Source organism: Mustela putorius, unplaced genomic scaffold (genome assembly GCF_011764305.1).
Source record: "Mustela putorius furo isolate JIRA1106 unplaced genomic scaffold, ASM1176430v1.1 tig00000095_pilon_pilon_pilon, whole genome shotgun sequence".
NCBI classification, from domain to species: Eukaryota; Metazoa; Chordata; class Mammalia; order Carnivora; family Mustelidae; genus Mustela; species Mustela putorius.
In genome coordinates, this window is record NW_025421280.1 from 21,888,244 (window position 1) to 21,904,804 (window position 16,561).

General features: G+C 43.0%; 1 protein-coding gene across 3 annotated transcripts in view; it reads right to left on the reverse strand.

Moving 5' to 3' along the window:
- The window catches only part of RBM6 (RNA binding motif protein 6), a 106,069-nt gene extending 95,494 nt beyond the window's left edge, over nucleotides 1-10,575 (reverse strand). For 2 of the 3 annotated variants that reach the window (XM_045079635.1, XM_045079644.1), the window contains exon 1: nucleotides 10,377-10,575. The gene's annotated coding sequence lies outside the window, so the exon portion shown is untranslated. The remainder of the gene's footprint in view (nucleotides 1-10,376) is intronic. The other variant, XM_004760605.3, reaches the window with a different exon arrangement.
- Nucleotides 10,576-16,561: the final 5,986 nt, after the last annotated feature.

A 16,561-nucleotide genomic window follows, 5' to 3' on the forward strand; every position in this document is an offset into this window, starting at 1 on the left:
GCTGAAATCAAGAGTTGATTGCTTAAATGACTGAGCCACCCAGAAGCCCCAGAATTTCATTACTTTTTAAGGCTGAATAATATCGCATTGTATGTGTATACACCACATTTTGTTTATCCCTTCATTCACTGATGGACAATGGACACCTGGGTTACTTCCATCTTTTGGCCACTTCGAATAACGAACCTGGATGTACAAGTATCTCTTTCAAACTCAGCTTTCAGTTCTTTTGGACATATACCCAAATGTGGAATTGCAGCTTTAGGGGTGCCTGAGGGACTTAGTCAGTTAAGCATCTGCCCTTCAGCTCCGGTCATGATCCCAGGGTCCTAGGCTCAAGCCCCGAATCAGGCTCCCTGCTCAGTAAGGAACCAGTTTCTCCCCCTCTCTCTGCCTGCCACTCCCCTTGCTCGGTTGTATTAAATAAATAAATTTAAAAATCTTTAAAAAAAAAAAAAAGTGGAATTGCTGGATCACATGGTAATTCTATTTTTAATTTATGAGGAATCACCATACTGTTTTCTACCAGTTTCTCCATTCTACATTCCTAGCAATAGGGCACAAAGGTTCTGTCACGGACTGAATTGTGCCCCCTCATCCCATTCGTATGCTAAACTCCTAACCCCAATGGGTTTGTATGTGAAGAGAGGGCTTTTAAGGACATAAAGTTAAAAGAGGTCTTCTTTTTTTGGGGGGGGAAGGCAGCTATGCTCACCACTATACCACCAACGCAGATTTTTTTTTTTTTAAGATTTTATTTATTCATTTGACAGACAGAGATCACAGGTAGGCAAAGAAGCAGGCAAAAAGACAGGAAGGGAAGCAGGCTTCCCGCCAAGAAGAGAGCCCGACTCGGGGCTCGATCCCAGGACCCTGGGATCATGACCTGAGCCGAAGGCAGAGGCTTTAACCCACTGAGCCACCAGGCGCCCCTAAAAAGAGGTCTTAAGAGTGGGACACTAATCCAGTAAGTCTGGTGTCAGAGGAAGAGACACTGGGAATGCATGCACAGAGGAAAGTTTGTGTGCGGACACAGCAAGAAGGCAGTCTTCTTCTGCAAGCCAAGGAGAAAGGCCTTACCAACACCCAACCCTGCTGATGCCTTGATCTTAGAATTTAGCCTCCAGAGCAAGAGAAAATAAATTTCTGTTATTTAAGTCACCTCATCCGTGGTATGCTGTTATAGCAGTCCTAGGAAAATAATACAAGTTTCAATTTCATCCACACCATCTTGTTATTTTGTTTTGGAGGTGTTTTGTTGTTGTTCTGATAATCATCACCCTAATGGGTGTGAAGTGGCACTTCTCTGTCATTTTGATTTGCATTTCCCTAATCATTCATGATGATGAACCTCTTTCCAGGACTTATTGGCCATATGTATAACCTTCTTTAGAGAAATAACTATAGAAGTCCTTTGCCCATTTTTGAATCAGGTTGTATTTTTGTTGTTGAGTTTAGAACCTTACTATATATTCTGGATATTAATTATCAGATATGTGATTTACAAATATCTTCTCCAATTCTGTGGGGTACGTTTTTACTCTGTTCACAGTGTTCTTTGGTGAAGGAAAGTTTTTCATTTTGATGAAGTCTAATTTGTCTATTTTTCCTTTTGCTGACTATGTCTTTGGTGTCATACCCAGGAGATCATTTCCAAATCCAATGTATTTATGGTTTTAGGTTGTGGTTTTTTTTTTTAAGATTTTATTTACTAATTTGAGAGAGCGCGCACAAGCAGGGGGAAGAGGAAGAGAGAGAAGTAGATGCCCGACTGAGCCAGAAGCCCAACATGGGGCTTGATCCTAGGACCAGGAGATCACGACCCAAGCCGAAGGCAGGCACTTAACCATCTAAGTGGCCACCCAGGTGCTCCTAGTTCTTATATGTAGAAGCAAGATTCATTCTTAGAAGAATATTTATGGAAGGCGAAGTTTTGCACACTTATTCCTTTAAATCCATATGCAAGGAAGCCTGGGTGGCTCAGTCAGTTGAGCACTGGACTCTTGATTTTGGCTCAGGTCATGATCTCCGGGTTGTGAGACTGAGCCCCATGTCAGGCTCCACACTCAGTGCAGTCTGCCTCTCTCCCTCCATCTCCCTCTGCCCCTCCCCCTGCTCATGCCTTCTCTTTCTCTCTATAAAATGAATAAATCTTTAAAAAGGGGGCACCTGGGTGGCTCAGTGGGTTAAAACCTCTGCCTTCAGTTCGGGTCATGATCCCAGAGTCCTGGGATAGAGCCCCACATCGGGCTCTCTGCCCAGCAGGGAGCCTGCTTCCTCCTCTCTCTGCCCGCCTCTCTGCCTACTTGTGATCTCTGTCAAATAAACAAATAAAATCTTTAAAAAAAAAAATACATATACATATGCCTGCATTCTCCCTGGAATGATTTTGTGTACCCACAGGTTGAAGACTGTAGTTTGAAGAACCTGCACTTATACTTCTCTATCACTCAACTTCTTTTTTTGCCCATATTCCCATTCTGTAGACTGCTGCTTTTTTGCTTATAAACACTCAAGTCTTTCTCATGCAAAAATACACACACACACAAATACAAAACCTTTAAATATATATATATATATATATATATATATTTTTTTTAAAGAGAGAGACACAGTGAGAGAGGTAACACAAGTAGGGGGATGGGAGGAGCGAGAAGCAGACCTCCAGCCAAGCAGGGAGCTGGGATGTAGGGCTCAATCCCAAGACCCCGGCATCACAACATGAGCCGAAGGCACACCCCTAACTACTGAGCCACCCAGGCACCCCACCTTTAAATATTATTTAAATAAATGTCCACCAAATATTGCTAACCCCCAAGGCTCTACACTGTTTCCTAACACTATTCTTTTTTTTTTTTGTAATTAACATATAATGTATTATTTGCTTCAGGGGTACAGGTCTGTGAATCATCAGTCTTAAACACAGTTCACAGCACTCACCATAGCACATACCCTCCCCAATATCCATAACCCAGCCACCACCCTATCCCTCCTCCCCCCAGTCCCCAGCAATCCTCAGTTTGTTTCCTGAGATGACAAGTCTATTATGGTTTGTCTCCCTCCCCAGTCCCATCTTGTTCCATTTTTTCCCTCCCTACCCCCCATAACCTGCCTCTCAAATTCCTCATTCAGACACATTATATGATAACTGTCTTTCCTGGATTGACTTATTTCGCCTTAGCACTATTCTTGATCCACATGCCACCCCCAGGTGCTATGTACCCACCACCCCACATTCTTTTTTTTTTTTTAATTTTGTTTATTTATTTGACAGATCACAAACAGGCAGCAGGCAGGCAGAGAGGAAGGGAAGCAGGCTCCCTGCTGAGCAGAGAGCCTGATGTGGGGCTCAATCCCAGGACCCTGGGATCATGACCTGAGCCAAAGGCAGATGCTTTAACCCACTGAGCCACCCAGGAGCTCCCCTCACCCCCCAAATTCTAATACCCAATGTGATGATATTGGGAGGTGGGGGCCTTGAGAGGTAACTGGGTCATGAGAGTGGAGCACTTATGAATGGGATTAGTGCCCTTGTAAGAAAAGACAAAAAAAAAAGATTTGTCTCTCAGCCAAATAAAGACACAGTAAGAAGGCAGCTGTCTGCAAATCAAAAGGATTTTCACCTGGACCAAATCAGAAGGAACCCTGACCTTGAACTTCCCTTCCTCCAGAACTATGAGGAATAAATTTTTACTGTTCAAGTCACCCAGTCCATGTTACTTTGTTATGGCAGCCAAAGCTGACTAGACATGAGGAATTGCATCTATTCCCAATTTAATCACAGTAACTGCCATCTCTACAATGATAATTTCCACATCTCTATCTTCCTCTTAGATTTCCCCTGTAAAGTCCAAATTGCCTGCCAGAAATCACCACTTGGCTATCTCACAGGAATCTCAAAGTCATGTACAAATTAGACTTAATACTGCAGGAAGACATTTAAATACTTCATTAGAGCTGCTTTTTCTTATAACAGAAATTTCCCAGGGCACCTGCGTGGCTCAGTCGGTTAAGTGTCTGCTTTTGGCTCAGGTCATGATCTCGGGGTCCTGGGACTGAGCCCCACATCAGGCTCCCCGCTCAATGGGTAGCCTGCTTCTCCCTCTCTCGCTCCCTCTGCTTGTGCACACACACGCTCTCTAATGAATAAATATTTGTAATAAAGAAAGAAATAGAAATTCCCCAGGGTTTAAATATTTTTATATCCTGATTCCTAATAGCAGCAAATTAGTCAGGCTCCTAATTCAAGAGTGAGTTTTGTAAGCCAGTACAGTGTAGGAGAAAAGGCCTAAAAGTGTTGTCTCTGGACATATTCTGCTTAGGTTCAGAGATGGATTGCCTGAAGGTAAAACTTGTTTCTGCCACACCACAGGACCTTAAGCAAGTATTTAACTAAATGCTTCAGTTTACTTATATGTAAAATCAGTATAAAGCTAATGTCTACTTCATACAGTTATCAGAAACGGAATGAAAATGCAAATCTATTAAAACAGTGGCCAATAAGTAAAATGCTCAATAAATGTTACCTATTACTACTTTAAGAGTTTATTTCAAAAATCACTGAGATTTGGAATGCATTCCCATTGAGGTAGTCTGATTTGGCTAAATGGCGGACATTAAAAATCTGATCTTCCAATTAGATTATATGACATTTTATAAATTAAGTCTGCTGCTCTAAAGTGTATATATATATATATAAAGCAAACATACAATATATATTATGCCAAAAAATACATCCTTTGCGGCCATTTACGATAGAAATGTTAAAGCACTAACACTGACTTAAAAATGTGTAAGGTGGATCAGAGGGTTAAGTCTCTGCCTTCGGCTCAGGTCATGATCTCAAGGTCTGGGGATCAAGCCCTGCATCGGGCTCTCTGCTCAGCAGGGAACCTGCTTCTCCCTCTCTCTGCCTGCTTCTCTGCCTACTTGTGATCTCTGTCAAACAAATAAATAAAACCTTAAAAAAAATATGTAAGATGGTAATAAGTTTTTCAAAATTTTAGCAGGAATTTTTTTTTAATTTTATGTGGTCCAAGAATAAAAGGATTTCAAGACCACTGGTCTAGTGCACACGGTTTTTTTTGCTTTGTTTTATTTTTTAAGATTTTATTTATTTGACAAAGAGAGAGAGAGCATACAAGCAGGGGGAGTGGCAGAGAGAGGAAGAAGCAGACTCCTCACTGAGCAGGGAGCCTGATGCAGGGCTGGATCCCAGGACCCTGGGGATCATGACCTGAGCCAAAAGCAGATCTTAACCAACTGAGCCACCCAGGCACCCCATAGTGCATGTGTTTTAGTGCATGTGCCCGGTTTGAACCAGAACTCGTTTTCTTTTTTTAAGAAAGATTTTAGGGGCGCCTGGGTGGCTCAGTGGGTTGGGCCGCTGCCTTCGGCTCAGGTCATGATCTCCGGGTCCTGGGATCAAGTCCCACATCGGGCTCTCTGCTCAGTAGAGAGCCTGCTTCCTCCTCTCTCTCTCTGCCTGCCTCTCTGCCTACTTGTGATCTCAGTCTGTCAAATAAATAAATAAAATATTTTTTTTAAAAAAAGAAAGATTTTATTTATTTATTTGACAGAGAGAGAGAACTCGGGAGGGAAAGCAAGAGCGAGCACAGCAGAGGGAGCAGCAGGCAGAGGATGAGGGAGAAGCAGACCCACCGAGCAGAGTGCCCAATGAGGAGGGCTTGATCCCAGGACTGGGATCATTACCTGAGCCGAAGGCAGACACGTAATGACTGGGCCACCCAGGTGCCCCAGAACTCCAGTTTGCACCTCTGAGAAATTATTTAACTTCTATATATCTCAAAGCTCTCCTATGTTATAGGAATAATGGTACCTACCTCATACAATTACTATCAGGAGTAAATGAGATCATGCATAAGAAGCAATCATATTCATAGCCCCACTGTTCATAATAGCCCCAAACTGGAAATAATCCAAATGTCCATCCATAAGTGAATGGCTGAACTAAAAGAAATACACCATAAAAAAAAAAAATGCCACAACATGGATGAACCTCAAAAAAGCATTGCAAGTGAAAGAAGCCAGACACAAACGAAAGAATTGTATAATTCCAATTATATGAAATTTCTAGAAAACATAAAACTACAGAGATACGAAGCAAATCAGTAGATACTAGGACTTGCAGTTGGAGAAGTGGGGATAAACAACAAACAGGAAGTAAGGAATGTTTTGAGGTGCTGGAAATCTAAATCTGAACAGTGGTAATGGTTACATCAAAATGAACACTTACAAGAAGGAATTTTATGATATGCAAACTACATCTCCAAAAAAAGTTTTAAAGAATTTTATTTTTTTAAGATTTTATTTATTTATTTGACAGAGAGAAAAAGAGAGAGATCACAAGTAGGCAGAGAGACAGGCAGAGAGGGAGAGGAGGAAGCAGGCTCCCTGCTGAGCAGAGAGCCCAATGTGGGGCTCGATCCCAGGACCCTGGGATATGACCCGAACTGAAAGCAGAGGTTTTAACCCATTGAGCCACCCAGGAACCCCAAAAGTTTTAAAGAATTTTAAAACAATGTAACAAATACTATTACTACTACTATTATGCTCAGATTTTTTTTTTTTAAGATTTTATTTATTTATTTATTTGACAGACAGAGATCACAACTAGGCAGAGAGGCAGGCATAGAGAGAGGGGGAAGCAGGCTCTGCGCTGAGCAGAGAGCCCAATGCCGGGCTCGATCCCAGGACTCTGGGATCATGACCTGAGCTGAAGACAGAGGCTTTAACACACTGAGCCATGCAAGTGCCCCATGCTCAGATTTTTAAAATCATAATAGTATTAAGCTGGAAAGGACCTTCCTGAGTAGGTCTAATCCCACTCTCCAAAATGAGAGTAATAAAGACAAGCATAGCCGGAATGCTGACTCTACCACAGTTAAGCACTCATTTATTCATTGCAAGTCCTTTGTAGGGTAAACTCAGTTACTATTCCCACTTTATAGACCACGCAACCGAGGCTCAAACAGGTAGAGATTTGACCCAAAACAATATAACTAATATGAGAAAAAGCCAACATGCAAACTCAAGACGGTCTGAGTCTAAAGCCAATGCTTAGAAAAAAACCCATCCTGAAATTCATAAGGAATTTCAAAAGACTCTGAATAGCCAAAACAATCTTGAAAAAGAACATAGTTGGAGGAGACACACTTCCTGATTTCAACTTACTACAAAGCTGCAGTTATCAAAACCGTGTGGTATTAGTATAAGGACAAACATACAGATCAGTGGAATAGAGAAACCAGAACTAAATTCTTACATATATGGTCAGGATATTTTCAACAAGGGTATCAAGATTATCAAGGGGAAAAGACATACTTTTCAACAAATGCTCACAGGAAAACTGGATATCCAAGTGCAGAAGAGTGAAGTGGGACCTTTACCTAACACTACACACCAAAATTATCTCAAAATGCATCAAAGACCTAAATGTAAGTGCTAAACTATGAAACGCTTACAATAATAGGGGGAAAGTGTCACGCATTAGATTTGACAATGATCTCTTGGCGATGACACCAAAGGCACAGTCAACAAAAGAAAAGCAGGCAAATTAGATTTCATCAAAATGGAAAACTCTCCTGCATCAAAGACCACTATAAATAGAGTAAAAAAGCACCCCACAGACTGGAAGATAATATTTACAAATCACATATCTGATAAAAGGTTAATATACAGAATAGGCACATGCCCATGTTCACAGCAGCATGACTGACAATAGCCAAAAGGTGGAAACAACACAGTTGTCTACCAACAAATGAAGAAATAAAATGTGACCTATTCACACCAATGGAATATTTATTCAGCCGTAAAAGAGAATGAGTATGTCAATTACATCTCAATTTTTAAAATATACTTTTTGTAATTTTTCAAAAAGGAATGAAGTTTGGGGCGTCTGGCTGGCTCAGTTAAAGAGTGATAAACTCTTGATCTTGGGTTTGTAAGTTTGAGCCTCATGATGGGTGTAAAGATAAATAAACAAACTTAAAAAAAGAAAAAAAAGGAATGAAGTTTGGATACCTGCTATGACATTATTGAGCCATGAAAACATTATGGTAAGTGAAACATAAAGGGACAAATATTGTATGATTTCATTTATATGGGATACCTAAAACAGGCAAATTCAGAGTGACTTAAAGTCACCAGGGGCTAAATGGAAGGAACAATGAGAGTCACTTGCTTAATGGATAGAGTTTCTGTTCAGGGTGATGAAGAAGTTTTGGAAATAGTGGTCACGGTTGCACTACTCTGTGTATGTAACTAATGCACTGAATTTTACACTTAAAAGTGGCTTGGGGTGTCTGGCTGGCTTAATTGGAAGTGTGGCTTTTGATCTCCTGGTAATGAGTTACAGCCCATGATGGGTGTAAAGATTCCTTAAATAAACAAACTTAAAAAAAAAAAAAAAAAAAGAAACGGTTTAAATAGCGAATTTTGTTACAACATATGTAACAAAATACATTTACCACAACCTTGTAAAGAAATTAGCAATGTAATATATAAAAAGCATTGAATTATACACTTTAAATGGTTAACTGTATGGCATATGAATTATGAATTATATCTCAACAAAGCTGCTTTAAAAAATGACAACCGTGGTGGCTAACATTTAGGAACACCTTCTGCACACCTGGCACTGTTCTAAGGGCATTACATATACCTCACAACAACCTTATTTCACATATGAGGAAACTTAAGTTCCAATGTCACTGAATTAGTGGAGGAGTGAAGGATTCAAAACCTATCAGATTCCAGGGCTCCCCCAGTTACCCACTCTGCTATTCTGAGTCCCACACCATGATAAGACGGTTATAAAATGCATTCAACAGATGCCCCATTAACTAAGTGAATGAAATGAAGACGGTATTGTGGGAGTGTGGCAGAAAAATTAATTCTAAGTACTTGGTATATGGCTTAAAAAAGGCCATCAAGAAATGATTTATAATCTTTAAGATTTCAGAACCTTCCCATAGTTTTAATTTTAATACAACCCTGAATCTGATCATTAACAGCAGTTTATCCATTTAAACACTGGCACAATTCTATAACCTTGCTCAAGTGTCTGCAATAAGAGAGTTCATTTAGTAACATGCATTCATCTCCCCCACCCAGGCCTTCACAAGTCTCTTCAGAAAGGCTAGAAACAACCCAGGATCCTAAAGGCAACAAAAATAAACCCAACTCTGGTAACAGAATTCTATCAAGAAGGGTGCTACAGATGTCCCGAAAAGAGACCTAGTACCTTCCCTATAGGTTAAATACCTAGTTAGATGCCAAGGTTCATGTCCAACTTGTCTGTGTTTCACCGAAACAGTAACACGCCATTAGTTACTTTATACATTGCCAGTCCTTCGGTCATCCATCAGTTCTTCATACCTTTCCCTACAGTCCTCACAAGTGGGCTGATGTTGACATTATCAACTATTCACACTGGTGGCATTACTCAACAGAAAGTTGGAAGACTAACAACCTAGGGTACAATCCAGAGTTCAGAAAATGAACTAAGTGACCAAGCGCATCAGAGTCTACTGAACTCCTTCACTTGCAACTCTGACCCTCACATGCAAAACCTGGAATATGGAAAAAAACAAACAAACAAACAAAAAAAAAAACACCGTTACTCTTAAAAAGTTTTGGTACCTTACATGCACCTTTTTATTTTAAAAAAATGCGCTCCTAGGGTTGAATCCAGCAGTACATCAATACTAAAGTTAGGAGAAAAACACAGATTTACAACGCCAAAAGGAATCTGAAGAGTATATACGAAAAAACATCCCTCCTCTCACATTCTCCCAACGGGCGCAGAACCCACCAGACCACTCCCCCGCCTCCAGGTTCTACAGCCCCGCGTGCGGGGCTCCGAGCTCTCGCACCCTGTGGTCTGGCCGAGCTCACTCGTGTCTAGCCAGGTCTAAGGACGAGGCTACGTGCTAGGCACAAGAAGGCCTCCCTCTCGAGCGATGCCTCAGAACTGGATCACATTCCTGCAAAAGCAGGAAAAAAAGGAAGAAAGGGCCGACCTGCGGCCCCGCAAACCAGAAACACCAAACCGTAACCACGCGCCAACCCCCTACCCCGCAGCCGACAGCCCCGAGGCTGGACCGGTAATTCTACCACCGCACCGGGCCCCGCCCCGGGTCCGCGACCGTTCCGGGGCGTTCCTCCCGAGGGCGGCGCCTGCCTCACCACACCGCCACTTGGCTCTCTTCTTCCCGAGCGAGGCCGCGGCCGTCCCGCGACACCGAAGCCGCAGCTTCCAGGCCTCGCGGACCCGCGACTTCTATAGCGGCCTGGCAAGCTGGCTCTTTACCCGCAGGCTCCGGCACGCCCTCTCTACTGCCCCAGGCCCTTACCGAGGCAGCGCGGCCTCCGCGGCCCGCTCCTCCTAATCCTCAGCCGCCGCCACCGACCCAGCGTCGCGGAGACCGGAACTTCCTCCGCGCCGGGCCGCTGCCTCCACAAAGGCGCCGCGCCGCCGCCTTCAGCGCTCGGCCCGCCGGGAGATAGAGTACAGCGGCAGGTCGCGCCGACTCCACTCCCGCCGTCCCTCGCGCGTGTTGGGGCGGGGCTACCTACGGGGGCGAGGCGTGAGGGCACGCTGCTCGGCGGCGTCCAATGGGAGGGCGTGCGTCCCCAGGTTCGCGGGGCCTGCTCGGGGTTGTGGTTTAGACCCTGGTTCGTCTTCCTGTGCTCTTTGGAATTTACAAGATTTGCCATTTGTCTGCAGTTGGCTTGGACTCTCCGAGTTTTGCTCTCCTCCAGGAGCGCATATCAAGCCTTGGTCGGCCTAGTTCGAGGACGCCTTCTTTCCCGTCATTGTGAAGGCAAAGGAAGGGAGACTTCTCAGGCCTAAGCCTTCCGGAGAAATGGTTGTCGGACCACACCAGCGGCTGACTCTTGACCCCTTCAGTCCAGGAGCTTAGCCATTTTTGCCCAAGACCCGAGGATAGGTGCGAGAGAAGCTCTTGAATTAGGGAAGAAGTAATCAGAGAGGCTCGTCCCCTTTTTACTCTGAGGGGGTTTCCAAGTTAGGCATCCCCTGCTCAAGAATATCAAGCAAATACCACCTATGTTAAAGGTTCAGTGGTCCTACCTATGAGGGCAAATCCACCCACCTTCCACAGGCCTTGCTAGATCTCAAGCAATAAATCTGGCCAAGGGTGACCTATGAGGTCTCAGAACTGGAAGGCTATCTGCAAATCTCCCAGTCTAGCAGAAATGCTTTCAGTTTGCGTCTCACTTCCAGAATCTCCTTAGGTTAATCTTCAAATGGCAAGGTCCAAGCTTCCAGATGGGTTATCTACACTGTTAATATGCTTGCTGGTTCCGGCCACCTGGTGTTTCTACCAGAAAGGTAACCTGATTTTGTAGCCTAAATTCAACATCATGGGATCAAAGGAATCTGCTGCAAGAAAAGCCTATAAAGCATTCTAAAGTAAAGCAATTCTTATCTGCAGAGAAAGAAGGTATTTGGGTTAAGTAGTCTTTAAAATTATCTTCCCACTTTTCAGGCATCTTGTCTGGAAGTCATTCCTTCATTTGAGAACTATATGAAGGGCCTGTGTGTGCCAGGCACTGTATCAGGTGCTGGGGATACAGGAACAAACAAAGCTGATAGAATTTGCTGCCCTGCTGGATATGGGTGTGGGGTAGTTTTTGGAGGAGGACAAAAAACTAAACAAGATATACAATCTCTGCTGAAATGAGTTTGGTTTCTGTAAAAAGGAAGATGGAAAGTCATTGGAGGGCTCTAAATAGAATAATACCATAACTTCAGGTCCATGTTATACCATCCCTCTGGCTGCTGTGTGGAAATAAGCTAAAGGTAGGAAGGGCAGAAGCCATGCAGCCAATTAGGAGTCTGTTGCAATAATGCAACCACAGAAGGATGGTACTTGTACCTGTGTGGTAACAGTAGAAACGGGAGGTTGGGATGAGGGCAGAGAGGGAAGAATGTGGGCAAAGCAGTTTTGGTAGGAAAAACAGGAGCTCAGTTTGCGGTAGGTTGAATTTTTGGTGCATTGTGTTCAAGTGAGACATGGAATTGGTAGTTGGATACATCAATCTGGAATTCAGGGTAAAAGGTTAGTGTTAGAGATGCAAATCTGGGAGGTACAAGCATATTGCTGGTGCCAGTATCTGAAGCCATGGACTTAGATGAGGTAACCAAAGGGTGACCAAGGAAATAAGGGAGTGAGTGTAGACAGGAGAGCAGAGTTCCAACCCTGAGCCAGGGGACACACCAGCACTAAGAAGTTTCGAGGAAGAGAAGGAACAGCTAGCTACACGGAACTGTGGGTACTTTGCCTTTGCTTCCCAAACTGAACCATTGTTCGTAGATCTCTCCCTTATCAGATAGTACTTTGTCCTCTTCTGAAGAGATTAATGGTATTAAGGAACTAATTAGTGTTGCCTTATACCCAGTCTCCTTGGGTAATAATAATTGCTGCTCTTTATCAAACTATATGGCTGGCATTGTGCTGGCACTTCCTTATCTCATTTAATTTTTATAATAATCATATGAGGAAACCCCTTTTATAGTTAAGGAAACCAAAGACCAGAAAAATTAAGTTATTGCCACAGCTGGAAAGTATAAGGTGGGGGATTCCAACCCAGGTCAGTCCTAGTCCAAGGTTTATGTCCCTGACTACTTTCCCCTTTTCCTTAAGGTTATTATTGAAGGTTTTCAGAAGAAGCATAAGGAATTTCCTTTCTTTTTTTTCTAAACTTACAAGTACCCACAGTCCTTGTAAGTTTGTTTGTACTGCCTAAGAGCAGGAAAAATGAGCTATTTAGAAGAGATGATCTGAGCAACACCTTCACCTGGAATGGGATTTACAACGTCTAGTCAGGGAGATGTATCCATTTTCAGCCCCTAAATCCTTACAGGGGAGGACTCAGCAAAGAGAAAGACCATGTCCTGTCTGTTGCTCCTTGTTGCCTTGGTCTCCTTTGGGGCCATGGCTCTCCAGTATGGAAAGTAGGATTTGATGAGATGTTAAAATGAGAGACAGGAACCAGGAGAGACACAGGTGATACAACACCATAGATGAGATTTCCCAGCAGAGCAAAAAACCCAGCTGCCTTACCAGGAGCTGCCAAGTAAGAAAGGCAGGAAGAAAAACTTCGGATTTTCCAGGGAAGGATTGATGTTCTTATTATTAGCTCAAAATATTTCCTGGGGTGATCTCAGGGTCCTGAGATTGAGCCCCGCATCAGGCTTTCTGCTCAGCGGGGAGTCTGCTTCTCCCCCTCTGTCAGCCTGCCTCTCTGCCTACTTGTGATCTTTCTCTCTCTGTGTCAAATAAATAAATAACATCTTTTAAAAATATTTCCTACCAGGTATCTTGTATTTGTAGGAGGGGGAAATGGCTGAAGGGCTGAAAGGGACACACACAGAAGGTAGAAACAGAATGGGGAGCAGATCACAGCCTCAGGGCGTGATTAGGCATTTTCACCTTAGCCATGACCTCCTCCTCACAGCACCTCAGGTTCTGAAATGCCCACTAAAGCTATGAAAGAAAATAAATCTGGGAAAGAACAAGAGATCTTTTTTTATGATAGTTCCAGTTCCCGCTAGTCTTCAGTACCACTGTTGTGAAGATGATATGCTGGGTCCATGAAAAGCACCAGCCCAGACAAAACAGAAAGCAGAGAATATTTTTAAGATTTTATTTATTTATTTGAGAGTGAGAGAGAGCATGAGAAGGGGGAGGGTCAGAGGGAGAAGCAGACTCCCTGCCAAGCAGGGAATCTGATGCGGGACTCGATCCCAGGACTCCAGGATCAGGACTGAGCCAAAGGCAATCACTTAACCAACTGAGCCACCCAGGTGCCCAGAAAGCAGAGATTTAGAGGAGCCCCTGACCTGGAGGGTGACAGAAGGTGTAGGGTATTGATTGTATTGTTTGTGGCAATGACCAAGATTTGAAGCAGCATAGTACAAGACAGCAGCATCATCCTGGGACTGGCATTTATTATTATTCCAAAAGTCTAAGATTTATTTATTTTTATTTTTTTTAAAGATTTTATTTATTTATTTGACAGAGAGAAATCACAAGTAGATGGAGAGGCAGGCAGAGAGAGAGAGGGAAGCAGGCTCTCTGCTCAGCAGAGAGCCCGATGCGGGACTCGATCCCAGGACCCTGAGATCATGACCTGAGCCGAAGGCAGCGGCTTAACCCACTGAGCCACCCAGGCGCCCCTAAGATTTATTTTTTGGTAATTTCTTATTTCTTTATTTGCTAAGTAGGCTCCACACCCAGTCTGGAGCCCAACATGGGGCTTTAAATCAAAAACCTGAAATCAAGACCTGAGCTGAAATCAACAATCATTGATCGCCCAACCAACTGAGCCACCCAGGTGCCTCTATTTCTCGGTAATTTCTATGGGCAAAAAGGAAAGGTTGTCCCACTAGTCAAATATAAGTTAATGAGTGGATTAAAACAGCTTTGGCATAACAGCCTTCAAATGTTTTACTAAGTAGCCACAGTGCTTTGCCCTATGAGAGTGTCAGGCTCAGGTCTTAACCAGAAGCCCATGGGCATGTAGCCACTTATTTGACTAAGTAGATGCAGTACAGCTGTCCCTGAACAACCTAGGGATTAGGGGCACCAACTGCCAACTGCCTTCCCCTGTGTAGAGTTGAAATCTGTAAAATTTCTGACTTCTCCAAAACTTAACTACTTAACAGTGAGAACTATGAGGTCACTTCTACTTGTGATAAACAATTTACTAGAGACACTAACTGCTCACAAGGAGATGATTAGTGGATCCTAGCAACACTTGAACTCACCACAAAAGCAACAGTAGGTGGCTACTTTATTATTACAGTTCAGTATGTTCTATAGTTAATTTTATGCAGTTATGATTTAATATATCATGTTTACATCTGTTTATATTTCCACTGTAAATGGCACCATGTACAGTCTACAAATATTTGGGTGGGGAGTCTAATAAATTTGGACTTTTTATAATAGATTTCGTGTATATATTATGGTAGTAAATAGGATGGATTTATATATATATATATATAATAATTAATGCATTTATTTACCTAACATTTTCTTACCTTTTTTTCTAATATTTCTAGGTTATGTGGTTCATCAGCAAGTTTTTCCAAATTGTTGCAAATGCAGGGTGCCTGAGTGGCTTAGACAGTTAAATGCTGCCTTTGGCTCAAGTCAAGATCTGAGGGTCCTGGGATTGAGCACAGCCTCTGGCTCTGCCCTCAGGAGGAAGTCTGCTTCTCCCTCTCCCTCTGCCCCTCCGTCCACGTGCGCTCATTTTCTCTCTCTAATAAATAAATAAATTTTTTTAAAAAGACTTCATTTATTTATTTGACAGAAAGAAAGAGAAAGAAAGCACGAGCCAGGGGGAGAGCCAGAGGGAGAGGGAGAAGCAGACTCCCCGCTAAACAGGGAGCTGACTCAGGGCTCCATCCAGGAACCCTGTGATCATGACCTGAGCCAAAGGCAGAGGCCTAATGGACTGAGTCATCCAGGTGCCTCTAAATACGCAAAATCTTAAAAAAAAAAAATACAAATTGTTACAAATCCCCCCAAGATTTTCCAATATACTTATTGAAAAAAATCTTCATATGAGTGGATTTGCATATAACAAAACACCTCTCATTCAAGGGCCAGCTCTACTTCCAAATGACAGGATGCTGTCTGGTGGAACTGATATGCTGAAAAGCAAGAGTGAGACTCTAGAAGAAACCCTGAGGTCAACATAAAGACTGTTGAGGAGACTGGTTAGTATGTTAGGAAACTTTAAATTTGTCTTCTATTGAGATCAATTCTATGGGGTGCAACTTCTGGTTAATGGAATATAGCCAGGATATTTCTGTACCAATCAGAGAATATGAGATCTTCTTGGCTTAAAAAATTTTTTAAATAAATTACTTATTCTTAAGTAATCTCTTCACCCAATGTGGGGCTCAAACTCACAACCCCAGGATCAAGGGCCTATGCTCAGGGCAGTTGGGTGGCTCAAATGGTTAAGTGTCTGCCTGCAGTTCAGGTCATGATCCCTGGATCCTGGGATCCAGCCTGCATTGGGCTCCTTACTCAGTGGGAAGCCTTCTCCCTCTCCCTCTGCCACTCCCCCTGCTTGTGCTTGCTCTCTCTCCCTCCCTCTCTCTCTGTCAAATAAATGAATAAAATCTTACAAAAAAAAAAAAATAAGAGACCCATGCTCTACCTACTGAGCGAGCCAGGCACCTGCTGGTTTAAACTCTTATAGTGTAATGTGATGGGATCTATGAAAGCTAAACGTTATACATGATACTTACTCCAAGCAATGGAACCTGGATTCCTGAGCTAGTAAGGAGAGAAAATACTGAATGACCTGTGAAGCCCTGGCTTTCCTACCCCCTCTCCTCTCCAGGGAAATAGATAGTGAAGGAATTACACTTTTTCTCACAGGTTCTTAACTAAAAGGGAGGAGAAAGCTTCCCTTAAATTACATGCAAGGGGGGCACCTGAGTGGCACAGTTGGTTGGGCCTCTGACTCTTGGTTTCAGCTCAGGTTCTGA